The sequence below is a fragment of the Ambystoma mexicanum genome, chromosome 11 (assembly GCF_040938575.1).
Source record: "Ambystoma mexicanum isolate Mex_15411 chromosome 11, UKY_AmexF1_1, whole genome shotgun sequence".
Lineage (NCBI taxonomy): Eukaryota > Metazoa > Chordata > Amphibia > Caudata > Ambystomatidae > Ambystoma > Ambystoma mexicanum.
This window is the reverse complement of record NC_090934.1, coordinates 180,012,956-180,032,886: the sequence shown is the minus strand read 5'-3', so window position 1 is coordinate 180,032,886 and position 19,931 is coordinate 180,012,956. Positions and strand designations below refer to the sequence as shown.

The 19,931-nt window shown below is 46.2% G+C and overlaps 1 protein-coding gene and 1 long non-coding RNA gene across 8 annotated transcripts in view; one reads left to right on the top strand and one right to left on the bottom strand.

Moving 5' to 3' along the window:
* The window catches only part of LOC138503192 (uncharacterized), a 341,052-nt gene extending 331,772 nt beyond the window's left edge, over nt 1-9,280 (bottom strand). For all 5 annotated transcript variants that reach the window (XR_011279581.1, XR_011279584.1, XR_011279580.1 and 2 more), the window contains exon 1: nt 8,817-9,280. This is a non-coding gene — a long non-coding RNA (uncharacterized lncRNA). The remainder of the gene's footprint in view (nt 1-8,816) is intronic.
* An 18-nt stretch (nt 9,281-9,298) lies between these two features.
* HNRNPR (heterogeneous nuclear ribonucleoprotein R) overlaps nt 9,299-19,931 on the top strand; it is an 872,346-nt gene continuing 861,713 nt past the window's right edge. The window contains exon 1 of one of the 3 annotated variants that reach the window (XM_069622744.1): nt 9,299-9,462. The gene's annotated coding sequence lies outside the window, so the exon portion shown is untranslated. The remainder of the gene's footprint in view (nt 9,463-19,931) is intronic. The other 2 variants (XM_069622746.1, XM_069622745.1) reach the window with 2 other exon arrangements.

The window sequence follows — 19,931 nt, the reverse complement described above, 5'->3', positions numbered from 1 at the left end:
GATGCTAAAATTAGTAAATTAACAGACGAGATATCCCTGCTCCAAGAGCAACAAATTATTATGAGAGAGACCCTTGAATCGTCCGTTAAACGGGCTGATCAGATGGAGGACAGGTGTGCCTCTTTAGCTGTGCGTGTAGCCACGCACAAGCGCAGACAGCAGCGGGGCAATCCATCAAAGATAAGGATTCGCGCGCTAATTAGGAAAGATAACTGGGACCCAAATTTATGGTCGGGTGAAGTCAGTGATAGTGAAACTGAGCAAGCACATGACTGGAATGAGTCTGTTGAGATTAGACTTGCTGAATTAAATTGGTCTGATGGAGAAGAGCTGGAATGTGTTCCAGAGAAATGTGTTTATCCAGCACGGCCATTAATCACTAACAAATCAAAGGGCCAAGCTGGCGGTGCAAATATTCAAAATACAAGGATTGTCCGTGATTATACACAGACAGAGCTTTTAGAGATTGCTAAGTTATTTAGACAGAAGCTAGGTGAAGCACTTTTGACTTGGTTCCTTCGCATCTGGGACACGGGTGCCGATAGTATCTTCTTAACCCCAGAGGAACTGTTAAAGATGGGTTCACTCACTACTAATGTGATGTTGGGACAGATAGTGCGCGGTGCGCTCGGACAGCAAGGTTCTCATTCCTTGTTTAATTGGCTTCAGACTGCCCTAATGAATCTGTATGGGAGTCCAATGGATATGGAAGAGAGTTGGGGCTGTTGGCAGTCACTAACTGAAGCAACAAACCAGCTTAGAGAGATGGGTTTGCAGTGTGCACTGTACAGTGCAAATTTTGCAGGGCCTGACATGGAGTTGTTTACAGCTGGCATGCGCGCACGTTTGTTAAGAAATGCACCGAGTCACATGAAGGGCGCATTGCTTTCATTGCTGGGTCCAGCGCAGGGCAAAGCCATTGGTGAAGTGGCACTTCTGTTAGGGCAACTAGAAGGGCTGGATGTACGCAAAGCAGCACGTCTAGTGGCTGCAAACAATGATTCAGAAAAAAAGCGTGGTAAAAATGTAAAGTATAAAGAGAAAGCTGATACTGTTGAGATCACACGCAAACAAATGTGGGTGGACCTGCTAAAGGCAGGAATTCCAAGAGATGAGATAGATGGTAAACCCACATCTGAGCTGCTTGAGAAATGGAAAAAAATTAAAAGACAGGGACGGGAAAAAACTAAGCCCTCTGCACCCTCTGAAGAGGAGGTGTTAAAGCCCAAAGTGCGAGCAAAGGGTTACCCTGATTTGGCAAAGAACAAGTGGGAGGTCCCAGACCCCATTTTTGATTGAAGGGCTGGCTCTGTCTTTGAGGTACGGTTAATAAAGAGAACTAGCCCCAGAGACAGACGCCCTTTTGTGCCACTTACCTTGTACTTGGATGAGAAAGTAAAACATGTTTTGGCTCTATTAGACACAGGAGCTGAGGTAACCATTCTGAATGGCAATCCCAGTAAATTGTCTGGTCCCAAAGTTTTGGTCAATGGTTATGGGGGAGCAGAAACTGTTGCAAAAGCCTTTAATGTAAAAATGTCAATTGGTGAGGGATTGCCTTTCACAGCAAATGTTTTGATTGCAGATATACCAGAGTACATCCTTGGCATGGATGTGTTGTTGGGCAAAAGTGTGACTACAGATTTAGGCGAATTTGTTTTTGGCAATCGGAAAATCCATGTGAGAGTTGTTAACCCTGTTGTGGTTGGGCATGCCAAATGGTCCCCCTTGCATTTACCTCCTCCTGCTGACCCAGTGTGTGTGAAACAGTACCGGTTGCCAGGAGGACATAAAGAGATTGGTGAAACTATTGAGTCATTGGTGAAAGCTGGCATAATGAGGCCGGCAGTCAGTCCATTCAACTCGCCGATCTGGCCTGTCCGCCGCCCGGATGGGGCATGGCGTCTGACAATTGATTACCGCATTTTGAACAAGAAGGTGCCGCCCTTAGCTACGGCGGTGCCAGACATCATTACTCTGATTGAAAACCTTACAAGAGAAGTGGGTGAATGGCATGTGGTCCTTGACCTGGCCAATGCATTTTTCTCCATTGATATTGACACTGAATCACAAGACCAATTTGCTATCACTTGGGGAGACAGACAGTTTACCTTTACTAAATTGCCCCAGGGGTATGTGCATAGTCCCACTCTGTGTCATGGATTGATTGCCAGGGACTTAAAGATGATGCAATTGGATGATGTATTTATTGCTCATTACATTGATGACATCATGCTGACCAGTGTTGAGAAAGAACATGTAGAAAATGCTGCTGAAAAGTTGATCACACACATGCAAAATCGGGGGTGGGCCATAAATCCCAAAAAGGTACAGGGGCCTGCTCAAGAGGTGAAATTTCTAGGTGCAATCTGGTCTGGGTCAGTTAAGAAAATTCCCGACCCGGTAATTGATATGGTTCAGCAGATGGCTCCACCAGCAGATAAAAAAGAGGCACAAAGATTCATTGGGTTAATGGGGTTTTGGAGAAATCACATACCTCATTTAAGCCTGATACTGAAACCCATTTACAAAGTCACCAGAAAGAAACATGACTTTACATGGGGCCTAGAGCAACAGACTTCCTTCCAACAGGCTAAAGATGCATTGCAAAATTACATCACGCTGGGGCCCCTGACAAAAACTGATCCTTTTGAATTGGAAATTCTTGTCTACAATGACGTGGCTGTGTGGAGCTTGTGGCAAAAGCAAGGACATAAAAGAGTGCCACAGGGGTTCTGGTCAAGGAAACTCACAGATCCTATGACAAGATACACTCCTCTTGAGAAACAAGTTGCTGCAGTGTACTGGGCTCTAGTTGAAACTGAAAGAATCACAGGCGAGCAACCAGTGACAATTTGCACAGAAATTCCAATCATGGGCTGGGTGCGTGACACTGCTGCAAATGGGAAAAGTGGCAGAGCACAAGACGCCACTCATGTCAAATGGAAATGGTATTTACAGCAACGTGCAAAAGCTGGCCGCACAGGGGTTTCCAGACTGCAAGAACAAATGCTGGAGGCAGTAGATCTGGATGCGATGCCTGAACCAAACACCCATGTGGCGTTGCCAGAATCTCCCTTCAAAGTCGCACCAGCCTATGATACATTGACAGAAGAAGAACAAAAGTCTGCATGGTTCACGGACGGCACGGCAAAGTATGATAAAGGGCAAAGACACTGGCAAGCTGTCGCATTCCAGCCCCATCGAGAAACACTGCTAATGAGAGAAGGTGTGGGAGGATCAAGTCAGTATGCTGAACTGCAAGCAGTGGCCTCCGTGATTGAACAGGTGAAGGAAACAGAGACTGCATACATATACACAGACAGTTGGGCCACATATCAAGGCCTGACACATTGGGCACCGGCATGGAGAAGAGATGGTTGGCAAATCAAGAACACGCCGATCTGGGGAGGGCCAGACATCTGGGAAGAGATGTGGTGCAAAGGTGAGAGGTGCAAAATCTGCATTGGGCATGTCGATGCACACATGCCCCCTGACACCTCACTGGCTGCCCTGTTCAACAATGAAGTGGATCAAATGGCAAAGATTCGCCCAGTGACAACACCGCAAGAAGCTGAGGTGCTGCAAGGGATGGCGGATTGGGCACACCAAACCTCAGGGCATCTAGGGCAAACAGGAACTTATCAATGGGCAAAAAAGAGACAATTGCCCATTACCATGGATCAAGCCAGACAAGCTGCCTCCCAATGTTCCGTGTGCAGTGAAGTGAAGCACTACCCTCTGGAGAGGAAGCCACAAGGCCCTTTGAGAAGAGGTGAAAGAGCTGCTAGCGTATGGCAAGTTGACTACATTGGCCCTTTACCGCCCGAGAATGGAAAGCATTATGTGTTGACCATGGTAGACACATACTCTGGACTGTTATTAGCTTATCCAGCCGCCCATGCAGATCAAAGGGCTACCTTGCAAGGCATGGAATACCTCATCAGACACTATGGCATCCCGGATGAAATCCAATCAGACCAAGGCAGCCATTTTGCTGGACACAATGTGCAAGACTGGGCACTAGAGCAAGGCATAAAGTGGACACTGCACATCAGCCGATACCCAGAATCCTCTGCTCTGGTGGAACGTAGCAATGGGCTGCTCAAGCAACAAATAAAGAAGCTGACTAAGACTCACACTCTCAAGGGGTGGTCCAAACATCTGGCACATGCACTGTTTGAACTGAACAATCGTCCACTGGGAAATCGCCAGACACCCTTTGTGAGACTGACAAGTGAGAAAGTGGAATCTACAAAGACTCTTGTTGTGTGGAAAACTGACAAAGAAGCTAAGCTGCCTGTACAAGCCACTGCAGGCAGCATTGGACTTGATCTATCTACCTGTGAAGATGGTGTTATACCGGCGGGGCAAACCAAATCCATCTCGCTGGGTATTGGCATCAAATTGCCGGCTGGCACTTATGGACGCATTGCTGCACGATCCAGCCTGGCAAAACAAGGCATTGACATATTAGGAGGTGTGATTGATCCTGATCATAGAGGGACTGTTTCGGTACTTTTACATAATGCTGGTGCATCTGCAGTACCATTAACCAAATATGACCGAATTGCACAATTGATTTGTGAACAAGCAGTTGTCCCCCTAGTAGTAGAAAGCAAGCAATCTCCAGACACTACATTGAGGGGGGAAGGAGGCTTCGGTAGCACAGGAAAAAAGGTGTGGGTGCACCATCCTAACAAAAAGCCTGAGGCTGGGGAAGTGTTAAGTCAAGGTGTTGGAAGTACTTATGTTGTACTTTTGCATAATTCTGATGTGCCTGTTTATATTCCCGCTACTAGGCTCACACCACGAACGTAGAGCAGTATGAAGGGGATGGGACTTGCCTTGCTGTGGGTGCTCCTGGCCTGCCAAACCAACGCTTTCTCTGTAAAGAGTGGGTTATTGCAAGACACTACATGGACTCTGAGAATCGCATGCACTACACCTGATGCTCCAGTCCTGCGTGATAACTACAACCGCACCGTAACCTGTGAGAAAAGTGTTACAAATGAGTATCCACATGGAACTGCAAGAGTTCTAGATTGGCACATTGTTGGACACCTTTTATCACTAACTCATATGACTGGCGCCTACGAGATTTTAGGTCCAAAAGTTTCAGTGAATGGATCAAATAATTTGTTTGATGTTTCATGTTTCTTTTGTCCCAAGAACTGCAACGAGTGTACTCGCCAAGATTTTCTGGACTATAACTTAGCCACATGTTCTTCATATAATTGTACGTTGAAACAGCCTATACCAGATGGTAGTATGGTGTTTGTATCAAAAACCAATATTGTACTTGGTAGGCATCCCACTTGGAGGATGGTGTTTTTCAAATCTCACAAAGAGGAGTTGGTAAAACTGCTAGATTTTCCAATAGTAAGACAACATTTAAATTGCAGACATGTGATGCACGCTTCCATTATTTCAGAGGTACACTTAGACATAGACTTGTCACGGGGCAATGTCTCCTTAGTACTACCAAGCTGCTATAAATGGAGTCAATTTCTATGGCCCATCACCAAATTGCGCGTAGCTAGGGGTTTAGATTCCTTGATTGCGGGTGCAGCGGGAGTGGGAACGGGGGCTTTAAATGCTTTTGACATAGAAACTGTGCGCAACAAGTTAGCCACTATGGGTTCTGATGCCAGCGGCGCTATAAAACTTCTGGCTCAGTGGGGCCCATTGATAAGTCCTACCCTGCGCAACACTGCTACAAGTATTGGCAACCATTGGAAGTGGCAGAATTTCAGCTATGAAGACATTTTCTCTGCCATAGGACAGGTCAACAAAACTGCTAAAGACACACGATGTATTTTATGGCAAACTTTGCTAAATCAGCAGGTGTTAGCTTTCCGCTCCGAATGGGGGCGACTATCTTCAACCCACTGGCACACAGAGCTACAGTTACCAGCAGACATATGGATTAAGCCGCTTGCTTTTGATTGCATGAATAACACCTGCCATGCGTTAATGCAAGTGAGTAGGACCGCTTATGCTCTAGAAATATGGTGCCCTTTTATAGTACTGCCTATGAAAATCAATGGTTCCTGGTGGGTTCCGCAAATACGAGGGGAATGGTTAGACAGCCAAAACTACACCATCCACAGTCACACCTGCATGCCCTGGGATCAGGGGTGGGTGTGTCCCCTAACTGGGAGGGTTCCGGACCCATGTATACATCCCGTAGCAGGGGAGTGCACCTGGATGCAATACCACATAAATGGGACTGACATCTTTCAGATAGATCAGCATACAGCTTGCGTAGTTACTAATCATTCCTTGCTTATTAACAATTATAGGTTATTAGGGAATCCTCAAGTATTTTGTGTAGATCAAGTTGTGACTATCCTAGACATTGTTACTCATACCCTATATTCTCTAACCCAGTGGTCTCACACTACTCTGCATGCTGAGCTCACGCATTTGCTTAACTGGACTCTATCCTATGGAGTGATTACTGCCCGGCTTCAAGCTATTAGACAATTTGCTCAAACTGCTTGGAAAGATTTCCAGACGCTAGCTACCTCAGTTATTTCTGCAGAGTACAAGCTAATAATAGACAGAAACCAATTAATCAAAACTGCTGACCATCTGCAATCTGTTACTACTCACCACTGGTGGGATATATTCACTGGATGGTCTCCCTCCTCCACTAAACTGCTTAATATAATACTGCACCCATTGCTGTGGTTGCTGATTTCCCTAATATTCATACTTATCGTCTTCATTGGACTCTTGCGCAGAATGTCTTTCCTTTATACTAGAATGTCTGCGCTAGAGAAACGCTTAATTGGCCTACAGCACACTGTGCATGCTTCCAGATCATGGAACTGAGTCAGCATTTTCAGGCCTCACTTCGAAAGGGGTGGAATGTAGTGATAAGCTGCTAGGCGCTTGCAGTAACCTGCATTTGCACTAACCCACTGAGCTATCTTGTGTGTATTAGAGCCTATTCGAAGCGTGGAGGAAAATGCTGACATCAACCAGGACTCTCAAACTGGGTGAGCCTGCATGCTTGCAAGGGGTTAATTGCAAAGGCCTTTTTTGAAGACATAAAACATCGTGCTTTAGCAAGAGGCTCCATGCAGTTCGTGGGAGCCAGGCATTGCTTTGCCCGTCTTCGCTCTGCAAGTCAGGTGCACTGATAAGACAAGAATGCAAAGAAACAGTGCCCGAAGCCTGGGAGCCAAGACTGGCTGTTTCCAGTCTTGTAACTTTCCAAGCAAAAAACATGTTTACTGCCAGGAGGGAAGAGCCTAGAAGCTTCTCGAAGAGCTGACACGTCATGATGATTGACGTGCAGCTCCTAATAAGAGAACTATACTTGGACCAGGGAGGGGGGACTCATCCTGGACTGTTGGAAAGACGTGCGTATCAAGGACAGTGCCTGGACGACCAGCTGTGCGCTATCAGGGCCGAGGCTCCTAACATCACATCCCTGCTCTGGTGTAGGACTGTGGGGGCTTGGCCAGTCCTCCCCTCCTCTGCTGAGGAGTGCCGGGCACCAGATAGCGGCGAGGGTCCTGGATGTGATCAGATCGTATCTTCATCTACATTTCATTAGGAGCGTAAGACCAAATAATTGCATATTCATCTGTGATTGATAATTGGCATTATATAGCTTGCACTCTCTATTTCCACATTATTATAAATTGCTGCTTAGTTTTCATTAGTCATTGTAGATAATAAATGCAAGCATCATATTCTGTGTGATTGGCTTTTTTCCAGACTGAGTTCATCGTGCTTCTTAAACCTTATTTGTGTGGGAAGGTAATTAGGAGTGATTTACTTTGCACAAAGGGCTGGATCCCAGGGAGGTGCGGGTACTGTTTATCACTACAATAGTGGGTTTCTCTGGCTCCTCCTTTGTGCGTTGGACAAGCACATAAGGGCATAGGACATCTCACTTTGTGCTTACCTAGACAAATAAAGTAATTAAAATAATTTCCTGGATACAACTAAAGCTAAGTTGTTCCAGACCAAAGGGAGTGGGTGATATGTCACCCATTCTCTCACCGTTTAAGGTTTCCCATTGAAAGTGAGAAAGGTACGCTTTTACATGATAATTGAACATCATGGATGGGAATGTAGCCTGTATACATGTTGAACATACTTTCCTTTCTATAAACCACCTACATACATGAAGGGCTAGTAGTCCGTTGCAATGAAGTCTAAAATGCTGTTGAAATTTGGACATGCCCAGTGAGTATGTGGGTGATATCCATTTTGAATAAAGGGAAAGTAGCGACAATTAGTCCTCCAGGGACATTTTACACAAGTTGGTTGTTTTGCACAAATATAAAATTCCTCCTGCACTCTCATGCACATCCATGGTGCCTGCAAGCGCAGGGTTACTTAAATGCATAGATACTTATGGTGAAGTGCGTGTTACAGATGTCTCTATTTCCATAACTGTGGCATTGAAAACTGCAGTGACTAGTGTGTTGATTATTTCTTATTATAGGTCTGTTTATCTGTAATCCGGTTCAATTATGTCTATTTTATTTCATAAATAGACCTCTTGTGCAACCCTGTGTGTTTCTTGTCCTAAATGGGGAGGGAAGCTATGGGAAATTAATGTTATTAAATTGGGGTCCCAGATTCATAAAAAGAACTTTATCAAAGGAGAATTGTGCATAACTGGTTTAGGTACCAGGGGATTAGATATTTGCCGGGATAAAACATCCTGCTGCACAGCCACAGGCACCCAAGTTGTGATGCTGAACAGCATCACCCCAACTACTAAAGGCATACCTCTCAACTCAAATGCTTTTGGTGGGCGTCACCCACCCAGGAATTAGTTCACTCACCAGTCAAATCATGAATCCATCCATTCAATTGGCTCTCACCCGCCTAAAATACAATCTTGTGTTTTCACCTGCCCCAGGTACCAGGGGCCAGGTCTCAAGGTGCGGGAGTTGCATGCTGGGTAGCCTGGTCTCACATCTCACTAGCTGCAAAGCATAATCCTTCCTGGACATCATGAAATCTGTTCAATCCAAGAGCCGTCCTCAGGTACACAAGGGCCCCCCTCCTCTAGAAGGTGAGGACACAACACTGTCTTAAAGGCGGTGATAACTACTCTTCTCGTGCAGGGTGAAGTTGCCTTAGCTTCACAGAGAGTGAAAATGGCATGCAAGAAAGAGACATGCTGCCTCACAGAGATTAGAGAGTTGCAGCCTGAGTCGGTTTTATATACTAAATTGCAGAGGTGTTGTAGTCCTTTGTCTATGTCAGGAGCTCTGGTCTTCCTGTCTCCTTTTTATGTTGCTGGCGGCGCCCCTTTCACCGGTGCTAGGAAACCCCGCGCTATTGGAGGCCCGTCCATGAGGAGGCGGAGGAGGTGGGTGGGCTGCGCGCGCCATTTCATTCTCTTTTCAAAGCGGAGGTGACTGCTCGGCTGGAGGAGGGCAGACAGAGCACGCACAGAGCAGGTCTGCCCAGCCCAGGAAGCCGGTGAGTATCACAGCACCCGGCCCCTCCCGTGCGCCCCTCGACCTGCATTGTTGGGGGCTAGGCCCTCTAGCGTCATGCTGGGCCTCTAGTGGCCACAGACGGGGCCTTTCACCCGGTCCCGTAACTAGCCTATCTCGGGAGCTCCTATTGTGAGAGCAGTGATGCCACCATCCCGATCCATTGGACTGCCTGGCCTGGACATGTGAGTGGCGCACGCCCTCTCCGGTATGTAAGTCACCCGCCTCCTCTGTGGGGGCGTGGAGCCCACCCTTTCTTATCCATTAGTGCACCTGCCCCCCCCTTCCTTACAGGTGTGTAAACCTCACCTTGTTGCTTACTACATTAATGGAGTGCAGCCCCCCTCCCCGCACTCCCTCTGCTAGGGGGCGCACGGTTGTACCCGCATCTACACTCGCTCAATTAGACCCTTATCTTATCATTGTAAATCCAGCCCCTTTCAAATAAACTATCGCTATGGTTGCAGGCAATAACCTATTTGAATTGTCTGATATCCTATTTGTTTATATTTGCAGTGTGGATGCATATTTCCCAAAAAGCGCAGTTTGTTTATAGTCAGGCTGCAGCACATTGATGTGCCATTCAATGTTTTTGATTTGGGGTCAATTCATTGGAAGGCTGCTTCTTCTTCCTTTTATTATTTATATATATATCCTTGTAGGTGAATTCCGAATGAGAGTAGGAGCCTACTCTACCCCACCCCCCACCACTCCGGCCCAGCCCCCTGTCTCCATTCATCTTTGTTCACCAGGCGTGTACAACCTAATGCCCTTGCACGTCATATCTGACTCGGTTCACCCATCCACCGGCATCTTTCTGCAGTTGTGCTTCCCGAAATTCTTCGGGTTTATACAGCTGCAGAAGCGTGCTCCATTGTAGGACTCCTTTCCCCTACACATATTCCGCCTTTTCTATCGTATTTTTTATTTTATTTTTTTATTACTGGTTTAATGAGACCTGGAATATGCCATCTTGAAACGTGTTATATAGATTTAACAGTCCAGTGTTGAATGCACTTGTATTATTGACGCACTGTAATCTGTCATGAAAGGCATCTTTTGTGATCCTAGTATGCTCTAGACCTCTCATGAATGCCTTTTTAGGTTCGTTAAAACACTAATTTTGCAATTCCATCAACTGTACGTAATCGGTGTCTGTCCAAAAGACCGTGCAAATATGATTTTGGATTTGCTGTTTTTATTGCACTTTAATATTTTAATGTTGCCTTTTCAAATGTTTTGGTTATATTATATATTTTAGAGATGTTCGTTTTTCGCGGTCAGATGAGTGGGATGCTGTAAGCACATGTGGACAATTGTGTCCCAATAGAATTGTGTGTTGGACTGAATTTATGCTAATGTGGTGTTAGGGGCGGGTTATTGTGCATTACATTATCAAAGCAGTGAAAGAAAGCATAAACCATAGTATTGGTTAAGTACGCATAGGAAAGGCATCGTAACTCCATGCATATTGTGGACTAGGTTTCACACATGTTTGGCTACTGCAAGCCCCCACTTGACTTGCTTTTTAAAAGAAAATAGTTTATCTAGCATTTTATTTGTAAAATGGCCACTGGAGCAGAATTCTACTAAACCGGGCAATTCTTTGTTTTTGGATAAAGTGGTTGCTTTCTGTTTTCAAGCAGACCCCAGCATTGGACATGGGAGCTCTTTATATCCCCAGCAGGTTTCCTGGCTTGTGGTCGCAGGACTGCCATTACACCAGAAGGAAGTTAAATCGCTACCAGGCCCGAAATTGGGATTGCATATACAGGAGTTAAAAACAGCTCCTGGGTATCAAGCATTAACCAGTGTATGTAACCTTCACATAAGATATAACATGTAATTTCGCCCATAATTTGACCCCTCGTGCTTTAAATGTCGTATAGATGTGTACTAATGTTTGTTTATAGATCTGTCCCCAATGCATAGAGATACATTTACATAATTATATGTTGGCTTAGCATCCGTTGGTCTGGGGGGGATGGGGAAAAGGAGCTCATAGTAGCTTTTGTTGTCAAGCTAACCAGGCTATTTTAGGCTAAATAGCTCCTATCAATTTCGAGCCCTAAGTTATCCCTACGCCATAGTGTAATGCATTTTGGGTAAGGTGTTGAGGTCCGGGTGCATGTTGGTATTCACAACTTGATGTACCAATTCAGCCACATGAATTTCGATTTACAGTATATGAACCGTTTTCTTATGTTAATCTGAAATCCAGATCACACCGCCCATCAAATGTCGCACCACCCGTCACATCTAGTTTTGAGAAACTGAAGGCATTCCAGGTTGCTGCTATAGTCCGTGATTTTAGGTAGGTTCCAGATTACTTTCACAAACCGCAGCACCCACCCAGGTACTTTTTTGATTCATATAAAAAATTGAATTCCCAGCAGGTTTTTTCTTTTAGGCACGTTTTGTAATACATTCTAATCGCATATTTCAATTTTGCATGAAAGGTTCCCAATCGGATCAGGCAACAATACATTTTAACCTTCCAGTAGCATTGGTCTGCTGGTACCACCGATGGAACATATCCATTGAGTTGTTGATGGGGATGGGGACTGGATGCAGGCCAGTTGTTTCCAATTTCTTGGCGTATATTGATTACAAATACAAAAATAGAAATGTAAAGGCTATATAGTGAAGTGACATTACTTCACGAACAGGAATTCATTAAAAAGTAATTTATAATTGCAGCTCAAGTGACACACTATTCCATTTATTGTACAACGAAAAGAACACTGTGCAACATTTTGAAACTGACTTTGTTAAACATTGTGAAGAGATCCACACTTCATTTGAATCCTTGGACTCAACCTTTCAGCAAGTTCAAGTTTGTGAGGGCAAACCTCTTTTGCAATGTTTCTGTGGCATAAACTGGATCATGGAAACAAAATCTGGATCAATTGCATGCGTTTGCATGGCCATCAGATTCAATGTTCGATCTTTCACTAATCCAAAATCCATCTGGTGGAAGATTGGCTTTGCCACCCACCATTTGCTTCATTTGGTAAACTCATTGTTGTAAGAAGGCAATCCGAAAATGTTTGCAGTGTTTGTTTGTCACCCTTACAATGGTCTTGTTGTGTGCAAGTACAGCCAGTCCTGTTCTGGCCTCCATGTTGTCTATGCCAAAATGCAACCTTTTAGGCACATATATGGAACACCACCAAATCTCCAGTGTGGCAAAACTCAGAGCCCCCTCATGTCTCTTGAAAGTGTTTTTTCGTACACAATCTTTTCTGGTGCTGTGTGAGGAGGGGATCCTGGAACCGACCACCTTATCCTTGGTTTTCTTTTGAAGTGTATGTTGGAACAATGGTGCATCAATGAATGCAATTTTACAAGCGGAATATCTACATATCAAGTTTTTGAGCTCCACCAAAGATGGTTGCTGTGACCAATGTAATATCTTTTCCGTAGACACGTTTTTTGTGACCCCCGCCCCCATCAGCTGTTATTTTCTCAAATTGATTGTGCCATCCTTCATGTTGATAATTTGTCTGGGAACTGCTCTTGCGTGGCCTTGGCTATTGAAATGTGTCTGTCACTGACGTGAGAAACTCATGGTGGCAACAAGTAAGACACACAAGTGATCACAGTTCAAGGGTGTTTAGTGAACAATGAATGCTGTATGCAGGATGGTAAAACCCCTAAATCGTAAGATGGGAGCAAGCGTTGACCGTCAAATGGCAAAAAGGCAGTCCTAGTGGTATTCTGTCAAATAAAGGGCCTATACTACGAAACCTATTGCCAAGCCTCACAACTAATACAAATGGGTGTGGGAGTTCTCAAGAAAAGAAAGAAGTGTCATTAAATCAGGATGTGGTAGCCTTGGTCTCCTTTCCCCCACGTTTTGGACATTTGGTAAAATGGGAGCTTGGAGCCGAGTACAGGGTCTGGCTTCTCCAGCACAAGACTACAGTTCCAGTCAAGTCTTTTTCCTGTGAAAGTCACTTGCCTTCGGGGTCTGACGTGTTTAAGTAACCAAAAACAAAAGTTCCTTTAACTAAATGAAAGTACGTTAGGGTGATAATGATCCACCCCCTGTGTCCACATCTTCTGGACACTGACCCTTCACGTATCGTATTCCTATATGTTAGTCCTTTTCTTAATTTAAAAGTTTGGATGATGGCTTCACCCCTGGATCGCCCTCGGTCGGGCTCGGACCCTTCTTGACTGCTAGTACTTGGGCAATAGCTTCGTCTCTGCCATCCCTCCTTCGGGTTCACTCTTGTCGTTTTTTTTACTTCAATTAAGTCCCTCATTAGTAGCTCTGCAGGATCTGATCATTAGGATGGTGTGAGTTATGGAACTTTCACTTCAGGCTGCCATCTTCGTTGGTGTACATCAGCACCCCGTCTGTTTTTAGAAAGTGCTGGGAGAGTCCCTCTCAGGCAGTCTCTTAAGGGGTGCAACCCATAGCACAAAGGCTGGACATGCTAGAAGCCCTGATGGCTCAGCAGAGAGAGCAGCTAGCATCTAGAAAAAGACGGGCCGGTAGCTCTAGAGAAGGGATGTCGGCTAGATGCCGACAAGAAGGGGTTGAGCAGAAGGGGTGTAAATTAACTCGGAAGAGACAACCCTCTTTGTCCTCCACTTAAAGTCAGCTAACTGCCACAATATACTCCCTGCCCCCCTTATCCCCAGGGTGGATAATTTAGGGGCCAATGAGGAGGGCTACGTTAACAATGACAACAGATGAATTAGTCTTCAAACAGCCTATCGATGAGGGCGCAGTCTGAGAGGACGACACCAATACAGGGGATAGGTTTGACCATGAAGTCATCGGACACCCCTAATCATCAGAATGGGTGCCATTGCCAAGAGTCTTTGTACATGGCGCAGCATATTAGGAAACCCCATGGACGGGGAAGTGCGTTCTTGAATGAGGGCAGAATGTCCGCGCCGGAGCTAACTGGCAAGTTAGTGGAGTCACTGGACTTGTATCCGAAGATGGTCACATTCGTGACCAAAGCAGCTAGAGACAACAGGAAGGGCGTGGACCACGCCAGGAGAGGTTGTCAAGATAAGCTCCTAGGCCTGGCAGGGCCATTGGCAAAAATAATGGAGCTGGCAGAGAAGGCCAAGGATATGGGAACACCAGCCGACGCACAAGCGTTTGGTAACTGGGTGCAATGCGCAGTATGCCTCCTAGGCAATGCCAACTGTGCCCTCTCCTCGGAGAGCAGTATTGCTAAAAATGTTCAGCAAGCTCAGTGACCTGGCCTCTTATGGAAAGGGAGCTAAAGGACTGCTCTTTGGAGAGGTTTATGCAAAAGAAATGGTTCAATTTGTCGATACTTACTTGGCGTTGGAAAACGGCCAGAGTTCCCTTAGGAAGATATTTCCAGGGTGAATTTTTGTCGGGAACGGAGGTCCCCGGGGTCCGCGCTACAGCTTTCAACACAGACCCCAGGGGCCTTGTGCCCAATATTGGGAGGGAATACAAGACGCCGCCTTCCCAGCTAGCACACGATTACCCAGAGGTTGTAGAGGAAGAGGCTCCCACAGACAGCCAATTGCGGCAGGGGGTGAGTACAGAAGTGGGATTTTTGAGCAAATGGTGAGCTTTGTCAAGCGATGCATGGGTGCTCCAAACAGTAGTAGGATTACGGCTAAGTTGGTCAGCGATCCAATACAGAGGATAGAGCTTCACCCGATCACATGCCGCAAGTGGAATTGGCGCTGTTGCAAAGCAAATTACTAGACAAGAACGCGATGGAGGGCTATGCGCAAGGGGTGCAGGATTCATCAGCAATATGTTCCTAGTGTGCAGGGGAGAAAAGATACGACCTGTAATGAATTGAAAGAGACTAAACAAATGGCTCACATACATTTCAAGATGGGATGTATCCACCTGCTCCGAGGCCACCTAGGAGCAGGAGATTGGCTAGCGTGGCTAGATCTCAAAGATGCATATCTCAAGATTCAGATAGCGACGGAGCACCATGGGTTTCTTCGCTTTCAGTAGAACATACACCTGGTGCTTTACATGCTTCCCCTTCGGTCTAGCATCTGCCTTGTGGACTTTTACCAAAATGAGACCCGTTGCTGCAGCCATAAGAGGTAGAGGAATAAGAATGATCATTTTATTTAGATGACATTCTGGTGCTGGGTTGAGAAAAGACTCTCAGCAAGAATGTCCGTTGGTTTTCAACCTTTAACCTTACTGAGCTTTATAGTGAACCTGGACAAGTCTCAGTTGCAGCCAGTACAGAGGATAGAGTTCTTAGGTTTCACAATAGATACCACGAGAGCAGTCCTCGAACTTCCAGGGACACAAGGTGAGGGCAATCAAGAAGGAACTGAGAGCAGTCATAGCGAAGAAGACTATAGTCTAGCCAGGATAGTGGGGCTGCTCGCAGCCTCGGTTCAGGCAATCTTCCCCGGGCCCCTGCACTACAGAGGCTCAAGATCGGAGACTTGCAAGGAAGAGTAGGTTACCATCAGCTGGTGACTCTAGATCAAGAGGCTGTTGCCGAGCTCCATTGGTGACTTCAGAATATGGAAGTCTGGAACGGTTGAGAGTTTTTCGGCGATGTGCCAGACTTGCTGATAGTCCAACGCTAGCAGAACAGACTGGGGAGCCAGATGCGAGAAGGCAGACTGGAGAGCAATGGTCAGAAGAATTGAAATTTCATCTAAACTGTCTCTAACTTCTAGCATGGTATTTCACAGTACGTGCTTTCACCAAAGACTGGGTCAGATGTTGTCTTAATCAAGATGGACAACATCTCAGCCGTACGCTACATAAACAAGCGGAGGGAGGGGAGTCTGGGGCAGCAACCAAATCCAAGATGCTGGCGGAGCTAGCGAAATACTTTTGCCATCATTGCCTACAGCACCAGATTGCAGTGTCAGCAGAGTACTTACCAGGGATTCAGAACAGTGTATGTAGCCGACTGGAATACGCAGGTCGTCAACTCCAGCGACTGGAAGCCACATCCCCAAGTATTCAGGCAGTTACAGGAGATCTGGGGACCTCTAGACACCATCTGTTTGCCCGCAGATGCACCGATACTTCAGTTGGATAATGGACCCGGGGGCAGCAGGTACAGGTGCCTTCTTGCACCCGTGGAGCAGAGCAGTATGCCTTCCCACATTTCATCATGCTGCTGAGAGCCTTAGTGAAGGTCCGCAGGGATTAAGCAGAGCTTGTGATATTACCCTTTTGTAAATCCCAAGCCTGGTTTCCAGTAGCGATGGAATTTCCCGAGAATAGTTCCTCATCGGCAGGACCTTCTCGGCTCAACCGGCCTGCTTCACCCATTGATGAAAGCGGGCACGCTACAACTGCCCGCCTGCAGGGTTTCAGGAAGAAATGGGAATTGCCAGGCATTTCCCAACTCCCTGCCGACTATATCAGAGTCCTGTGCGCCTTCCAACATATGGAGCTATGAACTGTTGGACCTATTGGTGCGCAGAACGTAGTATGGATCCCATTTCAGCCCCTGTCGTTCACCTCTTTAACTTCTTAGCAGATAGATTTCAAGACGGTTGTGCTTAGAGAACGCTATGGGTCTATAGATCAGCAGTGTCTGCAGGGCACAACAATGTGGAAGGTGAACCGGTAGGAGAGCACCCCGCAGTCGTGCACCTTATCAAAGGGATACAGCTGAAGAGCAGAAGTACTCTGTGTTATGGGATGTCGGAGGTATTCCGTCACTTGTTCAGGTTGCCTGAGAATTATAGTCTTTCTCGCTCGCAGCTTTCAGGTAAACTAGCAATTCTGCTATGTTTAGTAGAGTGTTGCAGAGTATCAGATGTCAAGGTGCTGGAGATGGACTGGAAGATAATTTATCCAGAAGGTGTGGCATTTAACATAGCTAAGAGAACGAAGTGTGACTCAAAGATTATTTCCTACCCTTATTTTGCGGAAAAAATTATGCGTAGCGCAATGCATAAAGGATTATGAAGAAGCGACAGCGCATTGTAGACTGCAAGGCGTAACACATTTGCGTAAGAGGGTGCATCACGCCATAGCTACAGCAATGATTGCTAGATGGGTTAGAGTAGTGATGCAGTGGGCTGGTATAGATCTAGCCTTATTTGGCACGCATTCAGCTAGGGGAGCAATGGCTTCCTCAGCAGGAGTGTCATTGCAGGACATGATAATCTGCAGATTGGTCTTCTGAATCAACGTTTAAGACCTTTTATTTTAAGCCTGTATCTGATCTAACCAGTAAGGTGGTAGCAAGCTTTGAATAAGCATAATGCTTGTCTCCTGTCTTGACATAGAATGACGATTGCCCAGGCTTGCAGCGCAGGGTAGTCTTGAGTCTATTAAACACACAGAGGCAAGTATTATATCCCACCCAAAATGATAGTCTTGATGTTCAGCATTGAAGTGCATACTGTGTAAGAGCTTTAGCGCATTCCCACCCTCATAGTTTCTTCTCCATTACTTGTAGGAGACAACCAGAAAACGGCTCGAAGAGCTGAGAAATCGAATGGCGCATGGAAGGTTCACATTGTCCCGTTGGACCAGAGCTACCGTAGTGTCGAGGGACCCGTTGAGAGTTCTTGATGTTGGATTTGCTTAGAGCAAGTTTGCTGTTCATAGTGGAAGGACTGTTATTGGCAAAGAAAGAGGAAGGAACCTAGGGCTAATTGCTCTTATACCCCATGCAGGCACTGGGATCGGTGGAGGAGAGGAACCTCAGGACTACCAGAGACTAGAGGCTCATGGGACTTGTGATGCCAAGGGATTTTATTTTGAATTTTTCTAAACTTTTTTTTTTTTTTTTTTTTTTCCCAGAGTTATGGAATAAAGCAGAAAATTCCCAGTTTAAACAGTGTTTTAAAGTGCTCAGGTTGCAGCAATAAAGAAAAGCATAATGCTCTCATTGTCTCTTTAATAGAATCAAGACTACCCTGCGCTGTAAGACTGGGCCATCTTCATTAAATATTACACCAGTTAAAATGGATGATAACTGATATTTTGAATTATCTTATGTGTACATAACAAATGTGTTCAACAATTTAATGTTGAAATCTCTGATCTGAAAGTACTTCTTGAAAAAGATGATTTAATGATTGTCGCCCTTACAATTTAAGTTTATTGTGTATAAATATGCAGTTAATAGTCTGATTAAGGGAGGCCACTAGGGGGTGCGCTGATGGAAGTATTCTGATTTTGCTCCTATGTTACTCAAGCACCCATGAAGTAAGTGTTCCCCCGTTTATGGCCCCCCAAGAAATAGAACGTTGATATAGGTGGAAGGGCTACATCCTGTACAAAACCCAGAGATAATCGGTCCCTTAAAAGCAGAGAGCAAGCCCTATGACTGAAAAGGAGAAAACAAGTGATTTATGAGCGTGCTGGGTCCAGTTTACAGGCATCGGAGGAAGCTTTCAGTGAACCCATGCTCTGAACAGGGAGGCTATACGCACCAGGGGAGGCCCATGTGCTCCTCCAACACAGTCGTGAACGGCGCTCTGGCTACCTGTGGATTCCAGCCCCTGTTGTAGTATTGGAAGCGTAGGGCACCAAGGAACAGCCACATCCTGTTTGAGGTGCTGCCAAGGGAGGCTTGCGGGCAGGCATGCTGGAGTCTCCATAAACTATAAGGAGGTGGAGCTGTGGAGAGCGGGGGTTTCTCTTGCCTGAGTCGCGGACTGCAGGAGGTGGACTTGGCTTGCAGTGAGGGACATGGCGGACTGGTGGGGACCAGAGAGGTGCTGCTGGGGAGGTGTGGGCCCCCAAAATTGGGGAGTGTTCCTGCCTCACTGGCCTGATCCCAAGGACCTTACAAACTGAAGGTGGATGCGTGAGGACGGCAGGTCCTTCGTGTGAATTGGGGAGGGGAATAACTGCTTACTTTGTTGCCATGCTGTCAGACTATTAAATACCTGAAGGCTCTGGAGCTGCAAACTGAAGGAAGTAGATCTCAAGGAAACACAATTGGGTAACGCCCCACATTGGGGGGGGGCTTAGGGGAGTGCCTGTCTAGCCCGTATGCTGACCAAACGGAGGTGTCGCTCTTGTGAAGGCGGGGGGTGGGGAGAATGTGTATAGTGCCCAACGGAAGACGCAGTTGTGGTGAATCTTTGGACCAGGCAAACCGAGAGGGGTACCCTAGGAGCCTGACTTTGAGTTAATTAGGTGCTTACCCCAACCCCACAAGTTGTTAGGACTTTATCTGCCCGATAAGTTTGGGACCAGCTTACGAGCCACGTAAACCTTACCGGTATACTGCTGGGGTGCGCCACCTTGGCCTGGTGTCATATGGCGACTAGATCTCAGTTGGCTGAATTTACATACCAGGGCAGGCATGAAGGCGCAGACAACCACGTGGAGAGGATGATGGCGGCGGTAGGGGAGGATTCGATGGCAACTGAGAAGGATGTCCCCTCACTACGAGAAGAAATTTGGGGCATTAGGGTTGATATTCATGGATGACTCGATTGACGAAACAAAAATTGAGCCCATGGTGTGGGGAGGGG